The sequence below is a fragment of the Aythya fuligula genome, chromosome 30, assembly GCF_009819795.1.
Source record: "Aythya fuligula isolate bAytFul2 chromosome 30, bAytFul2.pri, whole genome shotgun sequence".
Classification (NCBI taxonomy): domain Eukaryota; kingdom Metazoa; phylum Chordata; class Aves; order Anseriformes; family Anatidae; genus Aythya; species Aythya fuligula.
The window spans coordinates 1,476,550-1,490,929 of record NC_045588.1 but is presented as its reverse complement, the minus strand read 5'-3'; positions in this window follow the sequence as shown (position 1 = coordinate 1,490,929).

Below are 14,380 nucleotides of genomic sequence, written 5' to 3'. Positions count from 1 at the left end.
GGCAGCTGAAATAACTGAGGTGAAGGCATTGTCTTTGATACCAGACGGTAGAATCCAAACTATATCCAAATTATACAAAAGAAGACTTAAAATTAATTGAAGATTTGAAAGGTAAAATGAAACCAGATGGATGAGTATATTTAAAAGATAACCACATAGTAATACCCTCTAGTTTGACATGGCCCATAGTTCTTACAGAACACAATAAAACGCACTGGGGAGCTGGCACACTGCATAAGAGCCTGAGTCAGACATTAGTGGGACGATATGATAAAACAAGTAACTCAACAATGTAGCATTTGCTTACACAATAACCCCAATACCAAGAATAGAATAAAATTTGGAATAATCGGTAAAGGAAATTATTCGGGGCAACAGTGGCAAATTGATTTTTCAGAACTCCCTAGAAAAGGGGGGTATCATTATTACTGGTTCTGACTGACACGTTTTCAGGAAGGCCTGAAGCCTTTCCCTGTCGAACAAACAAAGCAAGAGAAGTGGTTAAAGTCTTGTTAAATGAAATAATACCATGCTTTGGGATTCTAGTAGCAATGTCTTCTGATAGAGTTTCACATTTTTGTGCACAAGTGGTAGAACAGATAAGTAAGATTCTAAAGATAGATTGGCAACTGCATACTCCTTATAGACCACAGGCAAGTGGACAGGTAGAAAAAATGAACCATTTAATTAAACAATAAATAGCTAAAATTGGATAAGAAGCTAATTTGTCATGGCCTCAATCCCTCCCTTTAGCATTACTTGGAATTAGAGTTAAACCTAGAATAAAAGGGAATTTGAGTCCCTTCAAAATCTTATATGGAAGGCCATAGCAATTTCTATTTAGTGGAGAGGACCTAACGCAGTTAGGATCAGAATATTTATATGCTTATATAACTGAACTTCAGAAACAATTAAATAAAGTACATAAATTTGTTTTAGGGACCAGGGCTAGAGGGTTGGATCAACCAATCCACCCCTTTAAGCTCGGGAATTATATATATATAAAGACTTTTTCAGGACAACCCCTACAGGAAAAATGGAAGGAAAGTGGATGGGACCATACCAAGTATTACTGACAACACATACCGCCATTAAGATTAAGAAGCAAGCAGCTTGGATCCACAATTCAAGGGTGAAGAAGGTCCCGGCGAGGATATAGACCACCACTCCAATTGGACCAACAAAATTACGGTTTTCCAGATCCTAATGATTGCAGGGGTGCGGTTCTCGGATTCGGGGTGGGCAACTTGGGATGAGAACTTACACCTGACCTTAATACAAACAATTTCTCAAGTAACTAATAAGACAAACTGTTGGGTATGCACCCATCTGCCACAGCATGGGAATAAGGGTGTATCGTTAATCGGGATTCCCTTGCCTGCAAACTTATCTTGGACTAATTTGTGGGAAAACACATCTTGGGGTCGAAAATATTAAGCAGTTTTGGAACTAGAAGTGAGTAGCTTCATGCCGTTAGAATCCTATTATGTATGTGTACAAAGGTGTAACCCGCCTAAGGGTATAGGAAAACAGCATTGTATAAATACGGATACTACTTATGTGGGAAATCAGACATCTTGTAATTGAACAATTGATATTAGTACGACTAGCGGCTGGGCAAATTCAACCAGCTGGACGGTTCCAGAAGGAAAAGGGTGGTATTGGCTATGCAATGATACAGCCCGTAAGGTCTTGCCTGAGAATTGGAAGGGAACTTGCACTCTTGGAGCGGTAGTCCCCAGTATGACAGTACATGATGTAGTGCCTCGAGGTTACTTGAGAAATCATATCCGGAGAATCAGATGAAAAATTAACAATACATTGGTAGAGAGACACACCCCTTTTCATAGTTTTGTGTGATGGTTTATCCCATGGTTAGGAGTGAGTGAATTGGAAAAGGCAATAGTTAATATTTCTGCAATTATAGAGAAGTTAGAAAACAAAATTCTGTATGCTATAAAGGCTCAACAAGAAGAGATATCTAGTTTATCACAGGTAGTATTACAAAATCGGATGACCCTAGACTTGTTACTGGCCACTCAAGGGGGAGTCTGTACAGTAATGTTGCGAGGACATTTGTTGTCGACGGAAAGAAGACACAGACGCTCAATATGAGTGATCAGTGAACTTCGATTTATTGGATAGCTCAGTCGTCTTTTATCTAATTCAATATAATTAGCTCATACATATTGCAAAAGTTAAGCTCATGATTGGTTAGTGCATTTCTCTATTTTATCAGCTAGTTTCTCACTCCCATCAACAGAAATAACACAGTTAGTACTTTCCCAAACCTCCAACGGATATCGTGTCCTTGTGCCTGATTAGCTCCCAGACGTTACGTACTTTCTCAGACTCATATGAGCTGCGTTCGATACTTTCTTAACTCACGACCTCCTAGCTGCTCAACATGCACATGACCTACTTCACTTAACCATTCCTCCACAATTCCCCCGTTTTTAATTTGGGCTACAAATGCCTTTTCAGTGAGTTGTTCAAGCTTCCTAGATAAGCAGTTAAAGACTACCCACGCAGCAATTATAATCAACATAATTATAAGCAAAAGGCGAAGTCCCTCTTTGATTAAGTAAAAAACCCATCCCCCTGCATTTCCAAAGACAGATTTAAGCCAATCATCAAACCAATTATTCTGTATCGTAATTTTTTGTGTATGATCCCTTAGCCATTTCAATTGATTGTGAATTGATTGACCATGACCAGAGAGATTAAAGCAACACATTCCTTCTACATCTTCACATCCATGTCCTTGCGCTAAAAGCAAAAATCAATTGCAGCCCTATTTTGTAACACAGCATGCCTAAGACTATCCATATCTTGTGCCATTTCGGTAATAATCTCAGTTGTTACATTTGATTGTTTAACAGCCCAACAAGCAAGCTTATTAATGCTAGTCAAAGCATGTGCAGTTCCTACAGTCAGAAAAAGATCCATTAAGCAGAGTAATACTGGCAGAATATGGTGCTAACATTTCACTCGGTTCCTTTGGATCCCCTATTGGGACCCCAAACAAGCATGTTCTGAAAGGGTACATAACATAACACAACTATACAACTTAACCCTAATAACACTACAATTACTGTAAGCACTTAATGGTAACACAATTAATAGTAAGTAACACAACTTAATAGTAACACACTTAAACCTAATCACTCGATAGTGATCAAAGGCTGTTCTTGACAGTCCTTGAGGTGTCACAACCCACGTCATTGTCAGAATAATTATCAGGAACCTCTTCCTGGTCGTCTTCGGCGTGTGCAGATTCTAAAGCTGCTTCAGTCCACTTTGCAGTGATCCACTGGGTACCTGTTTCCGGCACCATTTCAAAATCTCTATAACATTTTATAGCATTTTTGCAAGTAACCCTTTAACCACATTTATCACAGTACTACATGCAATGATGATTGACACCACAGCGAACAGAATCTTTAATCCCCCTTTGACTAATCCCAGTAACCATCTATGCATTGTTTCAAACAAATCAGTGAACCATTGATTGAAAGGATTGATACCATATTGACTCTTTCTCATGTGCTCTTTCAAGAAAGTAATGGATTTGTGAATTGACTCATTATGATCAAAAAGTTTTAAACAGTACGTTCCCTTAAGTTTCTCCAAGTGGCTACTTTACACAATGACTCCATACTTGTGAAACACGATTTTGCTCGACCAGTACTAATTTCCTATGATTTCAGCCTGTACTATGGCAATAAATGGGCTCTCACTAACACAGTACACAGCACACTTGCACACCCAGAGCACACTTGCACACCCAGAGCACAATTGTACACTCAGAGCACAATTGTACACTCAGAGGCCTCTGGCACATCTCACTCTCAATCATACCACAACCTCAATCATACCACAAGAATATAATTTAGAATGATAAGCAAACAATACGTGCGGCCAATATAATTTAGAATCATAACCAAACAAACAAGTATTGTCTCTCATTGTGTTCCTCCTGAAGTGACTTGCAACACTTTGTTTTAAAACTTTACCCTTACACAAATACTTTCAACACAAAATACCTGGACATTTAAGAATAACACATACAATTATTAACACTCCAGTTAGTATCTCTTTTGCATTGCAAGGTAAACCTCTTATAAAAAGAATGCCAGAGAGAAGCAGCACAGCCGCCGCTGCTTCCATCAGACAGGCTGCAGGGTCCTGATGTCCGTCCCTCTTCTCTGTGCCGACTCGCCTCACGGTGAGCTCCAAGCGCAGCACTGCTCGTGGCGGTGACTGAGGGGGGGGAGGCTCCCATTGCCCCGTAGCCCCCTGAGGCAGCGTTATCATTCTCACTGAAGGCGGCAGTGGGCAATCCCCAGCTCCAGCACTTCCCGGCAATCCCAGTTGCTCTGTAACGGCAGCAGCGACTCTCTGCTCAGCCTGATGTATAACTAAGGCGTTAGTGACTGCTCTCCAAGGCTTCAATAACTTTTCAGCAGCCTTATTTTCATCAAACAATTTGTCCCCAAATTTACGCCACACTGTTTGTTCAAAAACTGTATCAGGATTGATAAAACAACCCTGCGCTACTCCATATGCTAATAATCCTGGTAAATCCTTTTTGCAGTCTATAAGCTGCGTGCTCCGCTTTTCTAAAAAGCATTTGAGCAAATCATACGCCGCTTGTCTCTCCATACCTTTATATACGTCGGTACCGTTGCAGCCTTTGCAAAGACCTCGGCGGCGCTTTCCGGCGGGACCCTCTATAGGCTCATCCCGGGTGCGAGGACTCCCTTTCCGAGCTGCGGGTGCGGGGATTCCAAGTTTTCGTCCCTTTCACCTTTCAGACCTCGGGTGCGGGGATTCAGCAATTTTTCATCCTTTTCACCTCCTGAGCTGCGTTGCAGGACCAGTTCCCGTATTCCGTCCAACCGTGGCTCGCAGGTTCAACTCCAGCGGAGTCCCTGTTCCCGTTCAGATTGGTCCCTGTTCGGGCGCCATTTGTTGCGAGGACATTTGTTGTCGACGGAAGGAAGACACAGACGCTCAATATGAGTGATCAGTGAACTTCGATTTATTGGATAGCTCAGTCGTCTTTTATCTAATTCAATATAATTAGCTCATACATATTGCAAAAGTTAAGCTCATGATTGGTTAGTGCATTTCTCTATTTTATCAGCTAGTTTCTCACTCCCATCAACAGAAATAACACAGTTAGTACTTTCCCAAACCTCCAACGGATATCGTGTCCTTGTGCCTGATTAGCTCCCAGACGTTACGTACTTTCTCAGACTCATATGAGCTGCGTTCGATACTTTCTTAACTCACGACCTCCTAGCTGCTCAACATGCACATGACCTACTTCACTTAACCATTCCTCCACACAGTAATAAACACAAGTTGTTGTATGTATGTAGATCAGAGTGGAAGGATCTCTACCGACCTGGAAGAAATATGGAAGCAGACAAGGATCCTACATGAGATCAGTAAAGATGATCTTTCATGGAGTTTTAGTGAAATATGGAATAAGTTAACCTCCTGGCTGCCCAATTTCCAATGGTTGAAACAAGTATTCATTGCTCTAATCGTATTAGTAGTGTTAGGAATATTTGTGTGCATGTTGTTTAGATGCCTGCTTTGTTGTGTTACTGTAAATAATGAAAGTATCTGATGCAAAAGAATTTGCATGGGAAAAGAAAAGGGGGGATTGATTAAGGAGGTATTGGGGAGGTATTGGGGAGGCAAGAACAATCCCCAGACATAGACTGTATATCTCGAAACAAGACACTGGATCTCATGATAAGGAAGCGGCAGACGGACAGAGAAACGAATGTAAGGACTATAAATCTCGAAACTGGACATTGGAATTCATTATAAAGATACAACAAATGGGAGAATTAGCAACAACCAGCTTTTGCAATTAAGAAACCTGCCAATTCAGCAGATTCCTGACCAAAGGTGAAAAGTACACTGTGAGGAAGACTCGGGGTCTTCCTCCCAAAGACCCCTGCCCACGTCCCAAAGACCCCTGCCCACAATTCTTGGAAGGCTCTGCGCAGGCGCAAGGTGCCAAAAGACTAATTAGCATGAGAAGCGAGGGAAGGCGGGGATAGGTAATGCATATGTATAGGTGCTTGTAGAATATTGATAGATTGATTGTATAATCAGTTCGCGCGGGCAGGGCGAGCGGGGGGCCCATCGTCGCTCTTTTGCAGCTGCCTCTCCCTTCGGTGCTTGTAACCTGCTTGCGTAGAACCTGACCATGGTATCGACCAGGCAGAAAACCGTGGCCTCCGCATCTCGTGAGGCATCTCCAGCCACGGTCGCCAGTGTGGCTACTCAGACGGAGGGCTCGGGGAAACACGCAGCCGTCCAGGTCCTGGGCTGCAGAGTGTGCCCCAGCCTTCTGTCGGTTTCCGACAGCAGTGGTGGGTATGCCTGTGGGAGGTGTGCCCAGGTTGAAGAACTGCTCAGCCAGGTAGCGGAGCTCTGGGAGGAGGTGAACAGGCTCAGGAGCATCAGGGAATCAGAGAGGGAAATTGACTGGTGGAGGTGCGCTCTACCCTCTCTGAGGCAGGCTCACGAGACTGTCACGGCACAGGCGTCTCCTGTTACGCAGAAGACGGAGGTTCCCTCCTCCGGCCAGGCAGCGGGAGGAGACCTAGATCAAGGGGGGGAATGGAGGCAGGTGCCTATTCGGGGTGGTAGGCGAGCCCTCTCTCTGCCCACCTCACCTTCTCATCTACCCTTAAATAATCGATATGAAGGACTAGAGCAAGACAATCTAAATGACAAAGTAGACAAACACCCATCCCAGTTGGAGGGGGAGCCTAAGACAATGCGACCTACACGTCGCATTGCCACATCATCCTTCAAAAAAGAAAGAAGAGCTATTGTTATGGGGGGCTCCCTTCTGAAAGGGATAGAGGGACCGATATGCCGACCAGACCCAACCCGCAGAGAAGTCTGTTGCCTCCCTGGGGCTCGGGTGAGAGACTTTGCCAAGAAAGTCAAGCGCCTGGTACGGCCCACTGACTACTACCCGCTACTGGTCTTTCAGGCTGGTAGCGATGAAGTAGCAACGAGAAGTCCGAAGGCGATCAAAAGAGACTTTAGGGATTTGGGGCGACTACTTAGAGGATCAGGGGCGCAGGTGGTGTTTGCCTCTGTCCTTCCGATAGGGGGGATCGAAGCTGAAAGACGTGCTGTTCACATAAACTCGTGGCTTCGAGACTGGTGTGACCGGCAGAATTTCGGTTTCTTTGATCATGGGAAGGTCTACGCTACACCGGGCCTGATGGCACCGGATGGGATGCGCCTCTCTCGGAGAGGGGTAAGGATCTTAGGTCAGGAGTTGGCAGGGCTGATAGATAGGGCTTTAAACTAGAGTCGAAGGGGGAAGGGGCTAAAACCAGGCGCGCCGGTGAAGACCTAAGGGATGGTACGCTAGAATCAGAGGGGCTGTGTGCCAGTGGGGTCTTTTGGTCAGATCCACAAGGTGCTGAGTGTAAGGAGACGCACCTGAAGTGCTTTTACACAAACGCACGCAGTATGAGGAATAAAATAGATGAGCTAGAAGTCCTGGCCCAGTCCCGCAACTACGACATCATCGGCATAAGCGAAACCTGGTGGGATGAGTCCTGTGACTGGGGTGTTGTGATAGATGGTTACAGGCTCTTCAGGAGGGACAGGCAGGGTAGGCGAGGTGGTGGGGTGGCGATGTATGTGAAGCAGGGGCTGGACTGTGTGGAACTTCAGGTCAGCGATGGCAAAGTTGAGAGCCTCTGGGTAAGGATCAAGGGACGAACGAATAAAGGGGATGTCGTTGTGGGAGTCTATTACAGACCGCCTGGCCAGGATGATAGTGCCGATAAATTATTCTTTACAGAACTAAGAGAGGCCTCGAGATTAACTCCCCTTGTCCTTATGGGGGACTTCAACTTGCCGGACGTTAACTGGGAGTGCCACACGGCTGACACGAGCAAGTCCAGGAGGTTCATGAAGCACCTAGATGATAACTTCTTGGTACAGGTGCTAACGGAGCCAACTAGGAAAGGTGCCCTCCTAGACCTGTTGCTAGAAAACAGAGAGGGTCTGGTGGGAGATGTGGTGATTGGTGGCCGCCTCGGTCATAGCGACCATGAAATGGTTGAGTTCAAAATTTATGGTGACAGAAGGAAAAGTGCCACCAAAACCTCATCCCTAGATATGGGGAAAGCGGACTTCAGGCTGCTCAGGGAACTAGTCAGTAAGGTCCCCTGGGAAACTGCTCTTGAAGGCCTCGATGTCCACCAGTGCTGGTCACTCTTTAAGCGATGCCTCCTAGAAGCACAAGATAAGGCAATTCCAAAATATCGCAAGTCAGGCAGGCGGGGCAGGAGGCCGGCATGGCTGACCAGGAATGTTCTAATGGAGATTAGGCGGAAACAGAGAGTGTTTCGCTACTGGAAGGAGGGCCAGGCATCATGGAAAGAATACAGGGATGCTGTTCGTGTTTGTAGGGAGAAAGTTCGAGTGGCCAAAGCACAGCTAGAGTTGAAGCTGACTGTGTCTGTGAGAGAAAATAAAAAGGGTTTTTTTAGATATGTAAATGGAAAAAGGAGAACTAAAGAATACATAGGGCCGCTCCTTGATAGGGAAGGTCTCCTCACAGACGATGACGTAGGCAAAGCAGAGACGCTTAATGCCTTCTTTGCCTCTGTCTTCAATGCCGATGATGGGCTTCAGGACCCAGGGTGCCCTGAGCTGGAGGACCGGGATGGTGGGGATGACAAACTCCCAACTGACCCTGAACGTGTGCGGGATTTGCTACTCCACCTGGATCCCTACAAGTCCATGGGTCCGGATGGGATTCATCCCCGGGTGCTGAAAGAGCTGGCGGATGTCATCGCGGAACCTCTATCAATTATTTTTCAACGATCCCGGGAATTTGGAGAGGTCCCGGTAGACTGGAAGCTGGCAAATGTTGTCCCAATTTTCAAGAAGGGTCAGAAAGAAGACCCTAGCAATTACAGGCCTGTCAGTCTCACGTCAGTGCCTGGTAAAATCATGGAGAAGTTGGTTCTCGGACTTATTGAGGCGCACCTGGGGGACAAAGCAGTCATTGGTCCCAGCCAGCATGGGTTTGTGAAGGGTAGGTCCTGCCTAACTAACCTGATTTCCTTTTATGATAAGATCACCCGTATGGTGGACCAAGGGAAACCAGCTGATGTGATTTTTTTGGACTTCAGCAAGGCTTTTGACACGGTTTCCCATAGGATCCTACTGGACAAAATGTCCACCATACAGCTAAATAAAAACATCATACGATGGGTGAGCAATTGGCTAACGGGCAGGGCCCAAAGGGTTATGGTAAATGGAGCTGCGTCAGGCTGGCGGGCAGTCACCAGTGGGGTCCCTCAAGGCTCCATTTTAGGGCCGGTACTTTTCAATATTTTTATAAACGATCTGGATGTAGGAATAGAGGGTATTTTGAGCAAGTTTGCTGATGACACCAAACTTGGAGGAGTTGTGGACTCAAATGAGGGCGTAAAGGCCTTGCAGAGGGATCTGGACAGGTTGGAGAGCTGGGCGATCACCAACTGCATGAAGTTCAATAAGAGCAAGTGCCGGGTCCTGCACCTGGGACGGGGAAACCCTGGCTGCACGTACAGACTGGGCGATGAGACGCTGGAGAGCAGCCTAGAAGAGAGGGATCTGGGGGTCGTGGTAGACAGCAAGTTGAATATGAGCCAGCAGTGTGCCCTGGCAGCCAGGAGGGCCAACCGTGTCCTGGGGTGCATCAAGCACGGCATCGCTAGTAGGTCAAGGGAGGTGATTGTCCTGCTCTACTCTGCGCTGGTGCGGCCTCACCTCGAGTACTGTGTGCAGTTCTGGGCACCACAGTATAAAAAGGACATGAAACTGTTGGAAAGTGTCCAGAGGAGGGCTACGAAGATGGTGAAAGGCCTTGAGGGGAAGACGTACGAGGAACGGCTGAGGTCACTGGGCCTGTTCAGCCTGGAGAAGAGGAGGCTGAGGGGGGACCTCATCACAGTCTACAACTTCCTCGTAAGGGGTTGTCAAGAGGCAGGAGACCTTTTCTCCATTAACACTAGTGACAGGACCCACGGGAACGGGGTTAAGCTGAGGCAGGGGAAATTTAGGCTGGACGTCAGGAGGGGGTTCTTCACAGAGAGGGTGGTTGCACACTGGAACACGCTCCCCAGGGAAGTGGTCACTGCACCGAGCCTGTCTGAATTTAAGAAGAGATTGGACTGTGAACTTAGGCACATGGTCTGAACTTTTGGGTAGACCTGTGCGGTGTCAAGAGTTGGACTTGATGATCCTTAAGGGTCCCTTCCAACTCAGGATATTCTATGATTCTATGATTCTATGATAAATTCAAGACTGCTTTCTGCTTTGAGTATGCACGATAGGTGGAGAGATCCCCCGTGCATCCAGCGCTGCAATAAAGAATATACCACTTAAAGGAATTTCGGCTTCGATCTTTGAATCACTCCTGCCCTGTCCCGTGCAAATTACCTAAAGCGAGAAGCCGTGGGCCCCTTCCCAAGGTCAGTCTCCCACGAAGACTGAGAGCCTGTCTTAAGAAACTGGCAGAAACTGGTCCTGCGTGTTATAAGTTGCCCCCTTAATTAATTTTCAGAGAGCATTGCATTAATAATAGAAAGGAATTTATTGAGTAAGCAACAGCAAGCAAAACAGCGCTGGGCGGCCGGGGAGTCTTGGCTCCACCAACGGCGTGCACCTCATCCCCCCCCACGGTCCCTTTTTATATCTTGGTGATTTCAGGATTACGCAGCACATCCTGGTGTATTCTGCGACTGCGCGCGCTGTTGCTAGGGGGTCGTCTCTGTCCCTCTGGTGGTCGTGAAGATGAAGGCCGTAGTCTTCCTCAGCGTTGTGGTTCAACTTCTTTCTTTATTTGGTCATGTTGGCCCAGCGTGAGACAGGAAGGCAAGATGTTGATACACTAGTTTAACAACTTATCAGGAGATGGTTACATGAGCTTTGCAGCAGTGGTTTTTTAACAAAAGAGGCTACTGAGATGCAGAAGGAGAGAAGGGGAGGGGGTTCTCTATTCTGTTACATTAAGCAAAAGAATTTTCATAGTGTCTAGCAAAGCATTATACAGCTCCTTACTTCAGCAGGGAGTTTTCACAACTCCCGTTCCTCAAACAGAACTCCTTGTTTTTATAATACAAAAGACAATGAACAAACATTTATTGTGTATTACAATCCCTCCTTTTTCTTTTAGTTACTCATTTTGTTCATTGAATCTCTGCAATACCTGGCTACTAAGAACTAATGTTTCCTTGATTCCTTTGTTGGTACTTATTGGCTCGTATTTGGCATGTATGAGCATTAGATGTGCCGCTTCTAAACATCCCTTTACAATCGCAATCAATTTATTAAAAATACATGGTCCAAAAGTTAGTGCTATTATTAATAACAACAAAGGTCCTGCTATTGTTGATAATAAAGTAGTAAGCCAAGATGAATAAGTAAACCAAGATTCGTACCAGCTCTGTTGGGCTTCATTCTCCTGTTTCCTTTTTTCCAACCCTTCCCTGGGTCTTGCCATTGTATCTCTTACCACTCCAGTGTGATCAGCATACACAGCATTCCTCTTTCAGGGCTGCAAACAGCCCGTCCTGTTGAAAAATACCAAATCTAATCCCCTACGATTTTGTAACACTACCTCTGAAAGTGACCTGATAGATTTTCCAGGGCCGAGATGGATTGTTCAATTTGGGTCAGGTCCTCGTCCACAGCAACGCGTAAGGAAGTAAATTCTTGATTTTGTTTAACCAATGAGGCTACCCTGGTCCCCACTCCAGCTCCTCCCAGGATTATTAGGGTGGCCAAAGTTAGAGCCGTGAATGGTTCCCGTCTTTCCAGATGATAACTTGCCACTGTGTGCTGGGTATACATACAATCCTCAGGGTGGTATAGAATCCTTGGTATAATTATCACCTGTATACAAAAATCACGAGACGCATTAAAGAGTTTTAGTGATAGACAAAGAGTTACGCCCACTCACGAACAAACCCACCTAGCATTGTTGGCTGGGATTAGCCACTCGGTTGATTGTTTTCCGTTCTCCATGGTATTACATAGGTGACACTTCCCACTAGGAACCGTGCCCACACACCTACCACCTCCAGTGACTCGTGTTAGTATTACCCTTATGTCTTTTCCCCAACTGCAATGTAGAGGGCTGTTCTTTGTGCGGGTGGGCTCCCCAGGATCCCCAATAGCATCATAATATGAAGGCCTTATACTAAAGCATAATCAACAGTGTTTTGTTACATTTGGGCTTGTTTTGTTTAATAATTGGTAGCTGGCATTCATGACCCCCCCATATGTTATTCTCAACTATGTTATCATTCTCAGCTTTACCTGAGCTTGTAGGGCTGCCGAGGGTTGGCACTGTAGTATTTTCCACAGGCTGGATTCCCTGGACATTTTCTGACAATACCTCATTTGGTCCTACTGCCTGGGGCCTATCAGCATCCTCCTTTTTATTAGTATGACTCCTCCCCTATCTGTTCCGTGTTCGTAAAATCTGACATTTTCCTAGTACCCAGCTAGTATCGTCCAAGTTTGTTATATTTATATATAGAACCTTGCAAATTTCTTTATTTCCGTGGAAGGTTCCTGTATACCCTATACCATGCCCTTGCCACCTGTAATGGGGATCCACTTGTCAATTACAATCTTGCGGCCCATATCCACTTGTAAGAATGTATTCCGACCAGCCCCGAGTGTCCAGTCCGTAGCAATGGTTTCAGACCCCCAGTATGCACAACAATACACGTTCGGGTAATTACAGTACCCCTTTCCTGGGTTAGAACTTGGGCAGAAATGAAATCCTGATTGGTTAAAGCATGGCTGCACTGACACCAGGTCACATAATGTGATGCGGAAACTGGGAGCACCCGCTGTCGTTGTTTGCTGGATGATGAATTGATCCTCCCATCTGATTAAGCTCCATTTAAAAGGCTGGTGGGGATGCGCAGACCCATAGCTGACCAAAACGATGATACTGACTCCCATGTATCGTAGGAGGTGGTCGGAGCCCATCTAAATTGTCGGCCCCTCAGTCCCCCACCGTTTTCACTTCTCTGCCTCGCTTGTCAGTTCGGTTGCAGCGAACTACAAGGTATCGGTTCTTCTTGGCAGCAGCAGTGTGCTTCAGGGGAACCTACCAGGGAGCCTTCGAAACAGGGCCTCCTCCCCTTCCCACGATACACAGATAATATACAATACTTATCGAGTCCGTCTTAGTGTCAGCTTCAAGTCGTCAGGGCCTGGAGCTGCCTCCCATTTACCTTCCCGGACTGGTCCTTTCACACGGCTGGCATGCATCCATCCTTTCTGCGCAGTTCGAATAGCCGTTTCTGTGGTAAGCAAAACAACAGAGGGGCCTTCCCCATAGTGGTGTTAAAAAAAGTCTCTTTCCAAGTCTTAATTAGAATTGAGGGTGATCAAGTGGCAATTCCGAGTCACGGCACCAAATTTGTTATAAGTTGCCCCCTTAATTAATTTTCAGAGAGCATTGCATTAATAATAGAAAGGAATTTATTGAGTAAGCAACAGCAAGCAAAACAGCGCTGGGCGGCCGGGGAGTCTCGGCTCCACCAACGGCGCGCACCTCATCCCCCCCCACGGTCCCTTTTTATATCTTGGTGATTTCAGGATTACGCAGCACATCCTGGTGTATTCTGCGACTGCGCGCGCTGTTGCTAGGGGGTCGTCTCTGTCCCTCTGGTGGTCGTGAAGATGAAGGCCGTAGTCTTCCTCAGCGTTGTGGTTCAACTTCTTTCTTTATTTGGTCATGTTGGCCCAGCGTGAGACAGGAAGGCAAGATGTTGATACACTAGTTTAACAACTTATCAGGAGATGGTTACATGAGCTTTGCAGCAGTGGTTTTTTAACAAAAGAGGCTACTGAGATGCAGAAGGAGAGAAGGGGAGGGGGTTCTCTATTTTGTTACATTAAGCAAAAGAATTTTCATAGTGTCTAGCAAAGCATTATACAGCTCCTTACTTCAGCAGGGAGTTTTCACAACTCCCGTTCCTCAAACAGAACTCCTTGTTTTTATAATACAAAAGACAATGAACAAACATTTATTGTTTATTACACTGCGGATGGACAAGAGCCAAGGAGCAACTGAGTCTGCGCAGAGACAAGAGGTCAAGGAGCAGTGACGAGGAAGAGTCACCAACCTTCATCCCCACAACCCCCGACGACCACCACCAAGACACACTGCGCAAGCGCAGATGGGAGAAGTTTCCAGCAATGACTGCTTGGGACTCATTTTAAGACGAAGCGGGGACAGGCTATGAATAGGTACGGGCGCGTTGTGAAACTTCAGGCCTACGTAACTCTTTGCTGCAGATAA